The sequence below is a fragment of the Chrysemys picta genome, chromosome 9, assembly GCF_011386835.1.
Source record: "Chrysemys picta bellii isolate R12L10 chromosome 9, ASM1138683v2, whole genome shotgun sequence".
In the NCBI taxonomy this organism is placed as follows: domain Eukaryota; kingdom Metazoa; phylum Chordata; order Testudines; family Emydidae; genus Chrysemys; species Chrysemys picta.
Genome location: NC_088799.1, coordinates 86,568,958 through 86,581,580, shown reverse-complemented (window position 1 = coordinate 86,581,580; position 12,623 = coordinate 86,568,958). Strand labels below are relative to the sequence as shown.

The 12,623-nt window shown below is 45.7% G+C and overlaps 2 protein-coding genes across 7 annotated transcripts in view; one reads left to right on the top strand and one right to left on the bottom strand.

Moving 5' to 3' along the window:
* Positions 1-7,369, bottom strand: part of CHRDL1 (chordin like 1) — an 80,790-nt gene extending 73,421 nt beyond the window's left edge. The window contains exons 1-2 of one of the 5 annotated variants that reach the window (XM_042851057.2): positions 7,069-7,369; positions 4,224-5,066 (exon numbers count right to left, since the gene is read on the bottom strand). The gene's annotated coding sequence lies outside the window, so the exon portion shown is untranslated. Of the gene's footprint in view, positions 1-4,223; positions 5,067-5,779; positions 5,912-6,860; positions 6,999-7,068 lie in introns of those variants that run through there. The other 4 variants (XM_065556613.1, XM_042851060.2, XM_042851058.2 and 1 more) reach the window with 4 other exon arrangements.
* PAK3 (p21 (RAC1) activated kinase 3) overlaps positions 6,908-12,623 on the top strand; it is a 194,211-nt gene continuing 188,495 nt past the window's right edge. For both annotated transcript variants that reach the window (XM_008170040.4, XM_042851056.2), the window contains exon 1: positions 6,908-7,047. The gene's annotated coding sequence lies outside the window, so the exon portion shown is untranslated. The remainder of the gene's footprint in view (positions 7,048-12,623) is intronic.

Genomic DNA, 12,623 nt, shown 5'->3' with positions numbered 1-12,623 from the left:
ATATCTCTGGATATTTGGGACACAAAATAGCCAGAGGAGGAGATAACGTCTCACTAATTACGGTCTTGAAATAACATACAGAACTTGGGCCTGAATCTGATCTAACTTTGGTCTTATGTCAGTAACTCAGCTATCTTCCATAGAGTCTTACTTCTCATTTGCACCAGTCTGAGAATGAGCAAAACCACACTCCTAATGTAAATTCTTGGCCTTTTGTAAATTAGCCACAGGCTTAGAGGACACTAATCTCGCTGTGGTTGCTGGTGGGACTCTTAGATCTTTCTTAGAACCTCAGTGACGACAGAAGATGGTTTGAAGGTGCATCTGTTTCTTGTATTAATTTGCTTGGCTGAGAGACAGCAATGAAAGAACAGCAAAGTCCCTCATGGAGGGTTATTTACCAGAATATAATATGACTGAGGGAAATGATCCTTCGAAAACTCTGTCCTGTAAATTAACCACTGTTTGGCACCAGTTCTACTCCAAATGAAGTCAATTGTAAAAGTCCCTTTGATTTAAATGGGAGCAGGATCATTCCATTCAGATGTTGTTGAGGCTTAATTTTTTTAAAATTGGTATCTAAATGAAGCAGAAAAGGTTACAGGGAGTTATTGCGCTTTAAATGGGTGAGGGAGATGATAGCTGTTTAATGGGGTTTCATAGCTATGATATAGTTTGAAAAAGAAAATTCGTAGCTGAAGTTGTTGTTTTGCCTTTGTGATTAAAGTTGGAGCATAAACACGTTACTTTCGAAATATGTCCTGCTAAGCTTATAATAAAAAATGTAAAAAGAATTTGATGAAGATGCCTCATTTAATTTTACTGGCATTCTGCTGGTTGTAGCAAAAGTCCATTAAATGGCTTTGTAATTCACCATATCATGAAGTAACTTATTAAATAAACAAAATATGAAAAGCAAAGCCCCACAAGAATAAAAGGAGGCATTAACCATGAATATTTAAAACTGGTCTCCTGTCCTGAGAGTTGCTGTTCCTACTAATGCAAACACTGACATCTAGTGGTGGAAAACAGATATTGCCAGGAAGCAATTACACAACAACTTGTTCAAGTTAGCGCACACATTGGGGGCAAGGGTCTTTGTTCCCAACTAACAATTACCATCAGAAAAGAGTAAACTGAGTTGTCTTGTTGTTGTACTGTATGGCGTACATTTACAAAAACACAACCAGCAGTGAGCATCGGTGAATTGGCATGTCATCAGGCTTCCAGGAGGCATCAAAACCTACAGGGCCTGGTTCTGACCTGTGGCACTGGTGACTCCATTGACAATGTGTTTACTTACAATGTGGGGACCAGATTCCAGGCTCAATTACATCAGTGTAAGATTGGAGTGTCACCCTGGTAACTGAGACTGGAATCTGGCCTCTATATTGTAAGCTAACACTTTCAGTCCCTAGAGCAACAGAAAACATGCTTAGACTTATCTGGGTGCAATAAAATTATAAGAGGTTCAGCGAAAACAATGTTTACATGGAGCAAGGAACCTGAACCCTTCCCCTCCCAACACCCTCCAGAGCAGGTGCCTCCAGGTGTCAGATACATTGGCTGGGGCAGTGTGACAGAGAAGCCTGCACTCCTGCTTTCTGTGCTGTGCATGGTCTATGGATAGTCTGAGCATTTCAGTCTCCAGGGCTGATGCCTGCAAGGCACATTTTGCCTGCAATAAATTCACTAACATTTAAAATGACACGAATAACTTTCTTTCCCCCTCAGCAGATCTAATTGTCTCCTGTTATGGGATGCTGTTGAGCTCTTGGTAGTCTATAAATGTATTTAGGGACCCTTTGATCTTTCGAGAGGGGAAATAATTATTCTTTCACAATAGGATTTCTTTGGCTCACACCAGACTCCTGGCTAGTTATTTCAACAACCTCATGTAAAGAGTATTACAAGATGATTCAGTGAGAGATTTGCCTGAATAAGGACCTTGTGATGGACTCTTCTTTTCCCCACTTGCTCATGGGCAGTTCCCGGAGGTCTTGCTTTTCCTGAACACACTCAGGGCAGCGTGATTCTGTGGATAAACCCTTTGACTGGGACTCAGGAGACCTAATCTCTGTCCCTTGCTTTGCCATTCTCCTGATGTGTGACTTTGGGCAAGTCACTTAATCTTTGTGCTGTTCCCCTCCACCTTTGTCTATTTAAATGGTAAGCTCTTTGGGGACTCTCTCTTAATATGTGTATATACAGTGGTTCAGCACAATGGTGCTGGAATCTTGGTTGGGGCCTCTAAGAATTACTGTAATACAAAGAATGAGTGAAGATAAGCATGTGTACCTGTTTTGCAGGATCAGGGCCTGAAAGAGCAACCATGGTATTCCCCATTACACCTTTTGCAGCTGGTGCCCAGAGATGAGCAAAAAAATCTCCCCCCTTTTCCTTTAGATTGTGAAAAGTCGGCAATCTCGCCATTGCTTTCTACCTTATTTCAGTCACTTGCCATCATTCTCTTATACAAGTGACACATGCCAAAGGGTGCTTTCAGATTAAGCCTTGTTTCTTGACTCAGACAGTAACTCTGCTTGGATCCCCACACTGGGTTGCCTTCTCTGAATCCTTCATCTGGATTTTTCAGGAGAACAACCCAGCTGGACTGAAGACTCTCTGGAACACTTCCACTTTTGAGCAGTCCTTTCCCACAAGTACAACACTCTGCTAGCTGCACCCGAACAAACCTTTAGTAGTTGACCTGCTGTGGAAATGTGAGTAGCTAACCCATCATTCCACTCACTAACTTAGAAAGCAGATGTTTATTATTGTACAGCATAAGCTAAAGTAAAAATACACGATGGTGAATAAATGCATCATTCTTCATTAAGGATATCAGTAGCATGATATAAAAATTGCCTAACTTTGAGAGGAATTAGTTTTCGTTCACTTTCTTGTCATTATTTCAAATGCAGCAGTTTTTATTTTTTTTTTCTCTTTAAGCTCTTGGTTCCTAAGCACATTCATTTCCTCTGGGGATTAGTTTCTGTTTTATTAACAGCAGATTGCTTTGCATACTATAGCAAGTATGTGGGGCAAAAATGTAATTTTTATGCATGGTGACTTTGTATTAAAAATAGCAAATAAAATGTCAGTTGCTGAATTCCAGAGCAAAACATCCAAACTGAGAAAATGAAAAAGAAAAAGCACTTCAAAACTGGCAAACAAAACATGAGCCCCCTGTCATGACCTGCCATTGGAGGCCCATGACTTTCCATGTGTCGTCAGTTGGCCTATGCTACTTGTCCTCATTCAGTACCACCCCATTCGCTTAAGAGAACTCATGGACATTTAATATATGGTAGTATGCGGGGATGGTGGCTTAGTCTCTCATGGCCTTTCAGTTCTCCTCTATAGCTAGGAAGGTATAAATGATCATAACGACTAGTGCTCTTATACTGTGTGCACTTTATTATTTGGAAATTGTATTGCAGTAGCATCCAGAGGCACCGGTCAGTATTGGAGCCCTCCTCTCCCTCCGTACTAGTCTATTATATACACACTTATAGGAAGACATAGTCCATGTCCAGACTCTGGACTTTGATATCTCACTGTTAAAACCCTACCTTTTTTGAAGTGACGGTATAGGCTGAGTGCCTAACGATGGTTCTGGATCAGTCACTGAGATAACGATTGATGTGCTGTGCACTTATGCTGTAACTATTGACTTCACTGTATTGCCTTATATTTCATTGGATCATGTGAGGTAGGACGGTGTAAGCTACTCTTTCTCTGGTTCAATTATGATTTGGTATTCCATTGTTTAAGGTGGAACAACGTCAGTAGGAGATATTGAGGGGAAACCCATATCAGAATATTCCATAGCTAGTGGCTAGGGCATTCACCTGAGAGGCTGCAGATCCCTGCTCCCTCTCAGGAGGAGTGAGGACTTGAACCAGGGGTCTCTACATAGTGGGTGAGTACCCTAGCCACTAGTCTAAAGACTAGAAGGGAGGGTGTGGTCAGAGCCTGCCTACCAGATCAGGCCCCCATATGTGACTTGGGCAGCTGAAGACTTATCTTTCCTGGTTTGTGAATTGCTCTGGTGCTTAAGCAGAAGGCAGCTATCCAAGCACATAGTGAGTGTGCAGTCCCAGAAGAGAAAAACTTAGGGGTGGAGTGGGTTTAAATGCCTACAGGGCTAGGTGGCAGCTGAGCGGAATCTTGTGAGTTGCTATGGGACTCAAGTGCGTAAGTATCTTTGTGAATCCTACCCTTAGTATGTGTCTGCTGTGGTTGGCGGATCAGTTAGCATCTCTCCCTTTCAGCTTCTGCTCCTCAGCGTATGCATAAAGCCTGTTGAAATATAACATACTGTGTGAGGTTCTGCATATTTATAAGGTGCTGGTCACTATGGAATGTGGGTGCCAATAATTTTTGGAAACTGAGCAGTCTGTGAATGGCATAAAACAGAGGACAAAATAGGAGCCTAAAGTTAGGTACCTAATACTCATTTAGGCACCTGAGTAAACAGTCTGATTTTCCAAATGCTGAGCACCCAGCAGCTTAAGTGAATGAGACAATTCGAGGGAGTCAAGTTACCACTCAAGTGCTTGCAGGATTAGGCCCCAAATAAATGGTACAAATGAATGGGTCATGCAGCAACTGCACCACAGGATGTCACTCAGGAGCTAGCAGAGGTATTGTATTTAGCTGTATTTTACAATCATTACAGTAATTGCATGTAACTGAATCTCTTTCAACTTCTCTAACTTGCTGCTTTGCAAGGGAAAGCATAGTAGGCACAGAAGAATTAATCACTTAACTTTACTGCTATGAGAAGTAGGATCAGGGCCAAGAACAGACATCTGAACCGTTTATCTAAAACACTACACACGTTTGTACATAAAATGTATATGCAGAGTATGTAACACTGTTCTATAAAGCAGTTGGATCCTTTGATGACCCTGTTGCAGTGACTTTCAATGAGATGTGGGCTCCTGGGTCACTTCTGAGGATGGGTCTCTTGGGTGTTTCTGAAAATGTAACCCAGATTTTCAGGGGTATTTGGGTGCCTTGGTTGCAGATAGATGCCTCTTCCCTCTTCATGGAATGCACTGAAACAATGAAATATAGCACCAAATGTGTCTGAATATGTACAATCAACCACAAACTATTGTACAAATTAACATCTAGTTTGCAGCCATATCATTAAACACTCTGCTGTGTGTATCTACCCTTCCCCCTATCGGTTTGTCCGTCTTGTCTATTTAGACTGAAGCTCTTTGGGGGAAGGAACTGCCTCTCTGTGTGTTTGTACAGTACCTAGCACATGGGAGCCCTCTTCTGGGTGGTCCCTAGACACTATCATATATATTTTTTGGAGGAAATTACCTGTGCATCTAAAACAAACACCCCAGAAACCATACAAAAAATTAGCAAGAGGTAGATGGATTTATATTTTAATCATGAATTGTTTGTAAATTGCCCTTCCTATCAATGATTCTCTCTCAGTTATGTATATACACAGACACACACACACAGAGAAGGGTGTCAAGTATCAGAGGGGTAGCCGTGTTAGTCTGAATCTGTAAAAAGCAACAGAGGGTCCTGTGGCATCTTTGAGACTAACAGAAGTATTGGGAGCATAAGCTTTCGTGGGTAAGAACCTCACTTCTTCAGATGCAAGTCTGAAGAGAAGGGTGTGTTTTTCCTCTCTAACAGCCTGTCACCCAGCCTACTTGTACGAGAGACTATCTCCAGGACATAAGAAAAAGGGACTGGCCTTTGTCAAACAGCTAACGACAATCTCCACTTGTTGTTTAAATACCTAGTCACAGGGGTGGCCTGAGGCTTCAAGTCCTAACCGGGCTCTTCACTTTGCTCAGAGAGGGGGCAGCGGGACAACTCAAAGCGCAGTTAAGCAGCCGGGAAGCGTTTGCAGCCTCCCGATCTACTGTTTGTGCTTTCAGCTCCGTGCCTCACGGCTGGGCCGCTCCTTTATTATTCAGAGCAGGCTGCGGCTGGGGGAATCCCGCTGTCTGGCTGAGATGCGCCCGGCCCCGCTGCGTGAGCAGCCGCCAGGAGCCGCTGATCGCTGCGTCCAGCTGCGCCTCCCCGGCCCTGCCAACAGGCAGCCCCGGCGTGGCAGCTGGGCTGTGCACCTGCTCCGCAGGGCCGTGGGGAACGGTGCCTGCTCTTCGCCTGGCGGGCTGCAGCGGGGAAGAAACGGGGCCCTACGTCCTGGATGGGGTGGAGAAGGGAAACCGCCCTCCCCTGCCCACTCACGCTGGGAGCTCAGCCGGCAGGTAGCGGCGGGGGGGGGGCGAAAAGAGCCCCAAGTCCCCCCCCATTCCCTTGGGGATAGTTTACCCAGGGCAGGGGGTGGCTTCTCTCCTCCTCCCCCGCCTGCCGCACTGGGGCTGGGGGCTGGGGTGAAAGGCGGTGGATGGACTGAAAGCGGCAGAGGAACGTCCCCCTTCCCGCCCCTGCAGGGGGCTCGGCTCAGGAGCGTCAGTGCAGCTCGCCACACGCCGCCTCCGCCGAAAGAGGCGGTAGGGGAGCGGGACCCGCAGGCCCCTGGCGGACCGGGGGACACGTGCCTGGCTGTGAATAACGCCCGAGGCGCTGTTGGTTCTGTAGTGCCCTGTCTGCAGGAAACACCCTGCAATCTACCGTGCCCCCCATGTGCAGATTGAAACATACACATCCCCACCCTGGCAGGCTCCCGCTCGCCTGCCCTTCGGCGCGGTGCCTGGGAATTACCCCTTCTCTCCTCTCCGCTGGGCTGAGCTCAGAGGAAGGAGGGAGGGGGAAGGGTTTCACTTCCGCCTGGCTGCAGGAACCACAAGCCCCCAGAATATATTATAATAATAATATAGATAATTTTTTTTGAAAATAAAGAATCCCACCGGCCCGAGCAATGTGGAGCAGATGAGCCCTCCGAGATCCTGCAACGCCTCAAGAGAGAGCCGGCAAAGAAACTGGAGCATCCCTGAGGAAGCCTCTGTGCTGCTCGCCTCCTCCTGCCAAGCGGCGCCAGGCAAAGGCAGGGCGAGGAAACGCTCCCTCCCCAGCCCAGAAGAGGCGAGAGAGAAGGTCTGTCATTTGCTTTGTTACCTTGCCAGCTTGCCCTGCAGAGCTCCGTCTGGGGTGGAAAAGAAAGGCAGCTCGTTTAAAACAAAGCCGGGGAGTAAATCTGATGCGGCAGTGAGGGGAGGGAGTCGGGGTAGCAACTGGTCAGTTTCATCACTTGTCAATTGCAAAACTCTCCTTGTCAGTTTCAGCGGAGGGGGACAAGCCTCTCTCTCTCTCCATATTTTGCCGGACCTGGTTAGTCTGAGACTCCAGGGAGCAGTGTCAGTGTGAAAAATGTTCTTGCGTGCGCCTCTCTGCTGGCAGCGTCTGCACTTGTGTGAGGAGGACTAGACGGGTGTGTGTGTACACAGATTGGAGGCACTTAAATAAGCAGTGTAACTGGAGCAAGTGCTGAAGGGGGGAGGGAGAGCAATCGCTATCAGTGCTTCTTAGAATATACCTGTGGGCCAGGTTGTTTAATCCTGTGTCAGAGTACACTGCATGCACACGGCTGTGGTCTGGGCTTTACCTGTTCTACCAACATTTTGAGAATAATAATTATTTTGGATAGATGGAAATTCCCCGATTTTTTGATACCCTCACTTATTTTATTTTTTTTACAACTAGACACTCAAGGCTCATTGTGATTCTATTGTATTAGTCACTTTCAGAGTCTCAGGAAGAGAATAATTTTAATGGGTTTCTTTTAAACCCACTCACAACCTAAAACTCTCTCTGTGTTACCAGCAATTTTTAAAAAAATGTTTTATTTTTCAGGTCAGGCAAAAATACAGTATCTTAATCTAACATGACTAAAGTAGTGGTTTAAGATTTTGTTTTACTGTAGTGATGAACAGCATGTAACAGCCAGGTCATGTACAGGGATCATGATGAACTTGTTTAGCAGAAACAAGCAGCAAACTAAAACTATGGGCCCTGTGCTGCACCACTGAAGTAAAGGGGAGCTTTGCCATTGACTGTATTGGGAGCAGGCACTTTACTCTTGTTACTGTATTTACCCAAATTTCTTTTAAAAAGAGGAAACCGAAATACTGTATCTCCTGCTCTGGCCACCATGATGGCCAGTGGTGATAGTGAGCAGGGAGATCACCTCAGGCTTCATGCAGGAAAATCACATACGCTTAGGGGCTGATGCACAGTACTGATTTAACGGGTCTGGGGCAGAAAAATTCTTCTCCCTTTTTCCAGTAGCAACTGATCTAATGACGTACCCTCCCCTACTCTCATGTGGCCCTAGTGGAAATCTTACTAAGGCTGAAATTGCTCACCTGGCCAGCAGGACTGACAATTTCTTATCTGAGCAAGATTTGACAGGTTCATACAAGGATCCAGCTTGGGATGAGCTTATTTTAACTGAAGGGACCAATGCACCGGCTGATGTAATCACTGGTCTATATTTTTAAAAATAAAGAGACAGATCAGGTGAGTTAGCACAGCTAATGCGTTAACCTTTTGAGGAGGAAAGCTTCCGACCATTTCTTAATTTTGGATCAAAAAGGTGCTGATTGCACTTGAATCTCTCTTCCGTTGCTGCTTCTATTTGTTTATTACGGCTGAGAGACTTGAACACTGAGAATCCAGTGTCCTTTGTGTTAGACTAACACCCTGGTAACTGGGTCTTATGTGCGTTGGACTTTGCTTGGAATAAAAGCTTGTAGAAAATCTACTCACTTTATTATTATTTAGGTGGGTAGCCAAGGCACAGGTAGATGAAATGACTTGCCCTCAGTCGTACAGGAAGTCTGTTACCAAGCTGAGAACAGACCCCAGATTTCCTGATTGCGAGTCCAATGTCATCCCATATGCTCATGCTTCCTTCCACTTATGTTAACTTTATTGTGGATCTCCACCAGCTCCTTACCAAGTGCAGATGTGGCGGCTAGGGTGATCACTTAATGTCCCATTTTGGCTAGGACAGTCCCTTTTTTTAAAGCCCTGTCCTGTCCGTCCCGACTTTTTTTTGTCAAAAACGTGAGGTGCAGCGTGGTCAGAGGAACTTGTGGGGATGGGGAAGTGGAGATGCCAGCCCCGCGCAGAGGGGCAGGCAGGGTTCCAGCATGCAGGGAGGCTGGCGGGGTTTGAGTGACCAGTGACAAACTGGGGGGGTGGGCAACAGGGTTCCACCAAGCAGCCGGGGCCAGCTCTGCGGGGGGCTCTGGAGAGCAGCTGGGGTGGGGGGCTCAGGTCAGCCCTGTGTGGTGTACCATTTTCCCTTTGGGAAATATGGTCACTCTAGCTGTTGTCAAGATCCATAGCCAAAAAAGAAGAAAGCTCATCAATCTCTGATTTGTTGAGACCTACAGAACAGGGAAATCAAAAAGAACAGGAGTACTTATGGCACCTTAGAGACTAACAAATTTATTAGAGCATAAGCTTTCGTGGACTACAGCCCACTTCTTCGGATGCATATAGAAGAAGTGGGCTGTGGTCCACGAAAGCTTATGCTCTAATAAATTTGTTAGTCTCTAAGGTGCCACAAGTACTCCTGTTCTTTTTGTGGATACAGACTAACACGGCTGCTACAGGGAAATCAAAGGAATTCTGCAGTTGCATTTCTGTGGCCCAACATAACTAGTTATTCAACATGAAAAAACAGGGCATAAGAACCTCAATCCAGTTTTTAAGCCAGAAAACTTTCATCTGCGTGCTGTTACATTACTGAGCAACAGCCAGGCCTCTCATAAAGTCACATGGATCAGTGACATACCACGGGAATCGGCAATGGCGTACAGCAGTGTATTTTATTTTAACAACGGGATAGAGGAAATAACTTTGGAAGCAGTGAGTTGGTGCAAGTAGGAAGTTTTCAACCAGTTACTCAATCTTACGCATATCCCTCAGGAAAATATGAAGTTGTCTTGAAGCTAGTTTACGAGTTCAAGTTCTATACCATATGCACAGGGTCCTGCTTTATTTCTAAAACAGACTAAAATGACTATTGTTTGAAGTTCAACATTTGTAGCTTACCCTACTGCCAAACTGATGCTCCGGGAACCTGATTGTGGAGAGCTTTAAGAATGGGCTGTAAAGCACAGCTCCCATTTTTACCAGTGAATTCTGGAGGAAGGAAAGTTCTTTCTTTCTTTCTTTTCTTTCTAAGAATAACTTTTCCTGAGCTGGTGAATGGTATCCAGAGAAAGCACTGATGCTTGTGTGAAGTTGATTATAGTGTTGATCTTTAGTGCGACACTGGTAAAGAATCTATATTGGGAAACCTAGAAGTTGGTTTAATATGGGTAGAATAGGTTGAAGTGGTATTCTCTAGTGATGATAACTTGCATTTTCCTGAGCTGAAATACATTTTGTTGTTTTCTGCTTGTATTGCTAATCTCTCTAGGACCCTTTTAATATTATTTTTCTGCCCCTAGTGGTGTTTGCCATCTCTCCTTGTTCAGTAGGATTCTGTTAACAGGCTGTTTACTCCCTCTTCTGCAAGTATTCCTGCTGTGCACTGAGCACTGCCTTTAATACTACTGTTGTTATAATCAGCTGCTCTTCCTACAGCTCTTGCCAGCCAATCTCAAGCCCACATTGAGCCTACAGAAGTTGTCACATAGTGGCTCACATCAGAGCAATCTGCCATTTAAAGTGAGCCCGTGTTTTGCTGTTAGGGGGTCTGAGCGCAACAGCCAGGAAAGGGGGTGACTGGGTATCCAGGGAAAGAGGGCTGAGAGTGGAGCTTTTGACTTGGCTCTTTTAATGCACAGCCCATGGCTTCAGAAGAAAATGTAGAATCTGTTTTTATAAATGACCGGCTCCAAGAGGAATCTAGAGAGGAGAGGAGTATTGGGCCCTGTAACGAGTGAGGAGGCCTAGTTTCAGTATGGTTCAGATCTGCTTACTGCTTGATTAGAATTTGTAGTTTGGACAGGACTTAACCATAGCTACCTAATAAGGTAAAACCCTGGGCAGTCATAGAATCATAGAAATGTAGAATTGGAAGGTGTGACGGGTTGGATCACAGAAACCCCCTTGGGAGCAGCCACCTGATGTGCCAGGACTACCCCTGCTCCTGTTTTCCCTGCCGCTCAGGACTCCAGCACCCTGTCTTGCTGAGCCAGACACTCCTGTCTGCTCCAATACAGACCCAGGATCTGAATTACCTGCTCCAAAGCTGCAGGTTTACCTGAAAACAGCTCACAGAAGTGTGCTTGTCTTTAGCACTCAGATGCCCAACTCCCAATGGGGTTTAAACCCAAATAAATCCATTTTACCCTGTATAAAGCTTATGCAGGGCAAACTCATAAATTGTTCGCCCTCTATAACACTGATAGAGAGATATCCACAGTTGTTTGCTCCCCCAGGTATTAATACATACTCTGAGTTAATTAATAAGTAAAAAGTGATTTTATTAAATACAAAAAGTAGGATTTAAGTGATTCCAAGTAGTAACAGACAGAACAAAGTAAGTCACCAAGCAAAATAAAATAAAATGCGCAAATCTATGTCTAATCAAACTAAATACAGATAAGATCCTCACCAGTTCCAGAGTGCTCCCTTTTACAGGCTAATCTCCTTTTAGCCTGGGTCCAGCAATCACTCACACCCCCTGTAGTTACTGTCCTTTGTTCCAGTTTCCTTCAAGTATCCTGGGGGGGGGAGGGTGGAGAGGCTCCTTCTTTAGCCAGCTGAAGACCAAATGGAGGGGTCTCCCAGGGGTTTAAACAGACTTTCTCTTGTGGGTGGAGACCCCCTCCTCACCCTGTGTAGAATCTAGTCACAAAATGGATATTCGGAATCACATGGGCAAGTCACATGCCCATGCATGACTCAGGACTTGCAGGTAGTAGCCATTACCCACATGCCACCTTGAACGTCCTCAGGTAGACTTCTTATGTGGATTGGAGTTTTCCAAGCTCTTTTGTCTGTTAAGTGCTTCCTGATTGAGCACCTAATTTGCACATTCCTTTCCCAAGAAGTGACCAAATGTTCTAACTAAGGCTATTTAGAAATCTAAGGCTACTTAGCAATTATACAGCCAATGTTCATAACTTTGAGCACACAAATGGTGCCTGCATACATCTAGGATGAACATAACCAGTAGATCGTAACCTTTACATAGATATGTCACCTGGCATATGTAGCAAACACCTATTCCAGTTATATCATACATACATATATAAGCACCCCCCTATAAAACCTTATGGGGTACACTGTCGCAGAAGGGATCTCAATAGATCATCTAGTCCAGTCCCCTGCACTGAGGCAGGGCTAGTATTATCAAGACCATCCCTGCCAATCACATCTGTCTAGTCCAGGGGTTGGCAACGTTTGGCACGCGGCTCGCCAGGGTAAGCCCCCTGGTGGCCTGGGCCAGTTTATTTACCTGCTGACGTGGCAGGTTCGGCCGATCGCGGCCCCCACTGGCCACGGTTCACCGTCCCGGGCCAATGGGGGCGGCGGGAAGCCGTGGCCAGCACATTCCTGGCCTGCGCCGCTTCTCGCTGCCCCCATTGGCCCAGGACGGCGAACCGCGGCGAGTGGGGGGCCGCGATCGGCTGAACCTGCCGTGTCAGCAGGTAAATAAACTGGCCCGGCCCACCAGGATGCTTACTCTGGTGAGCCGCGTGCCAAAC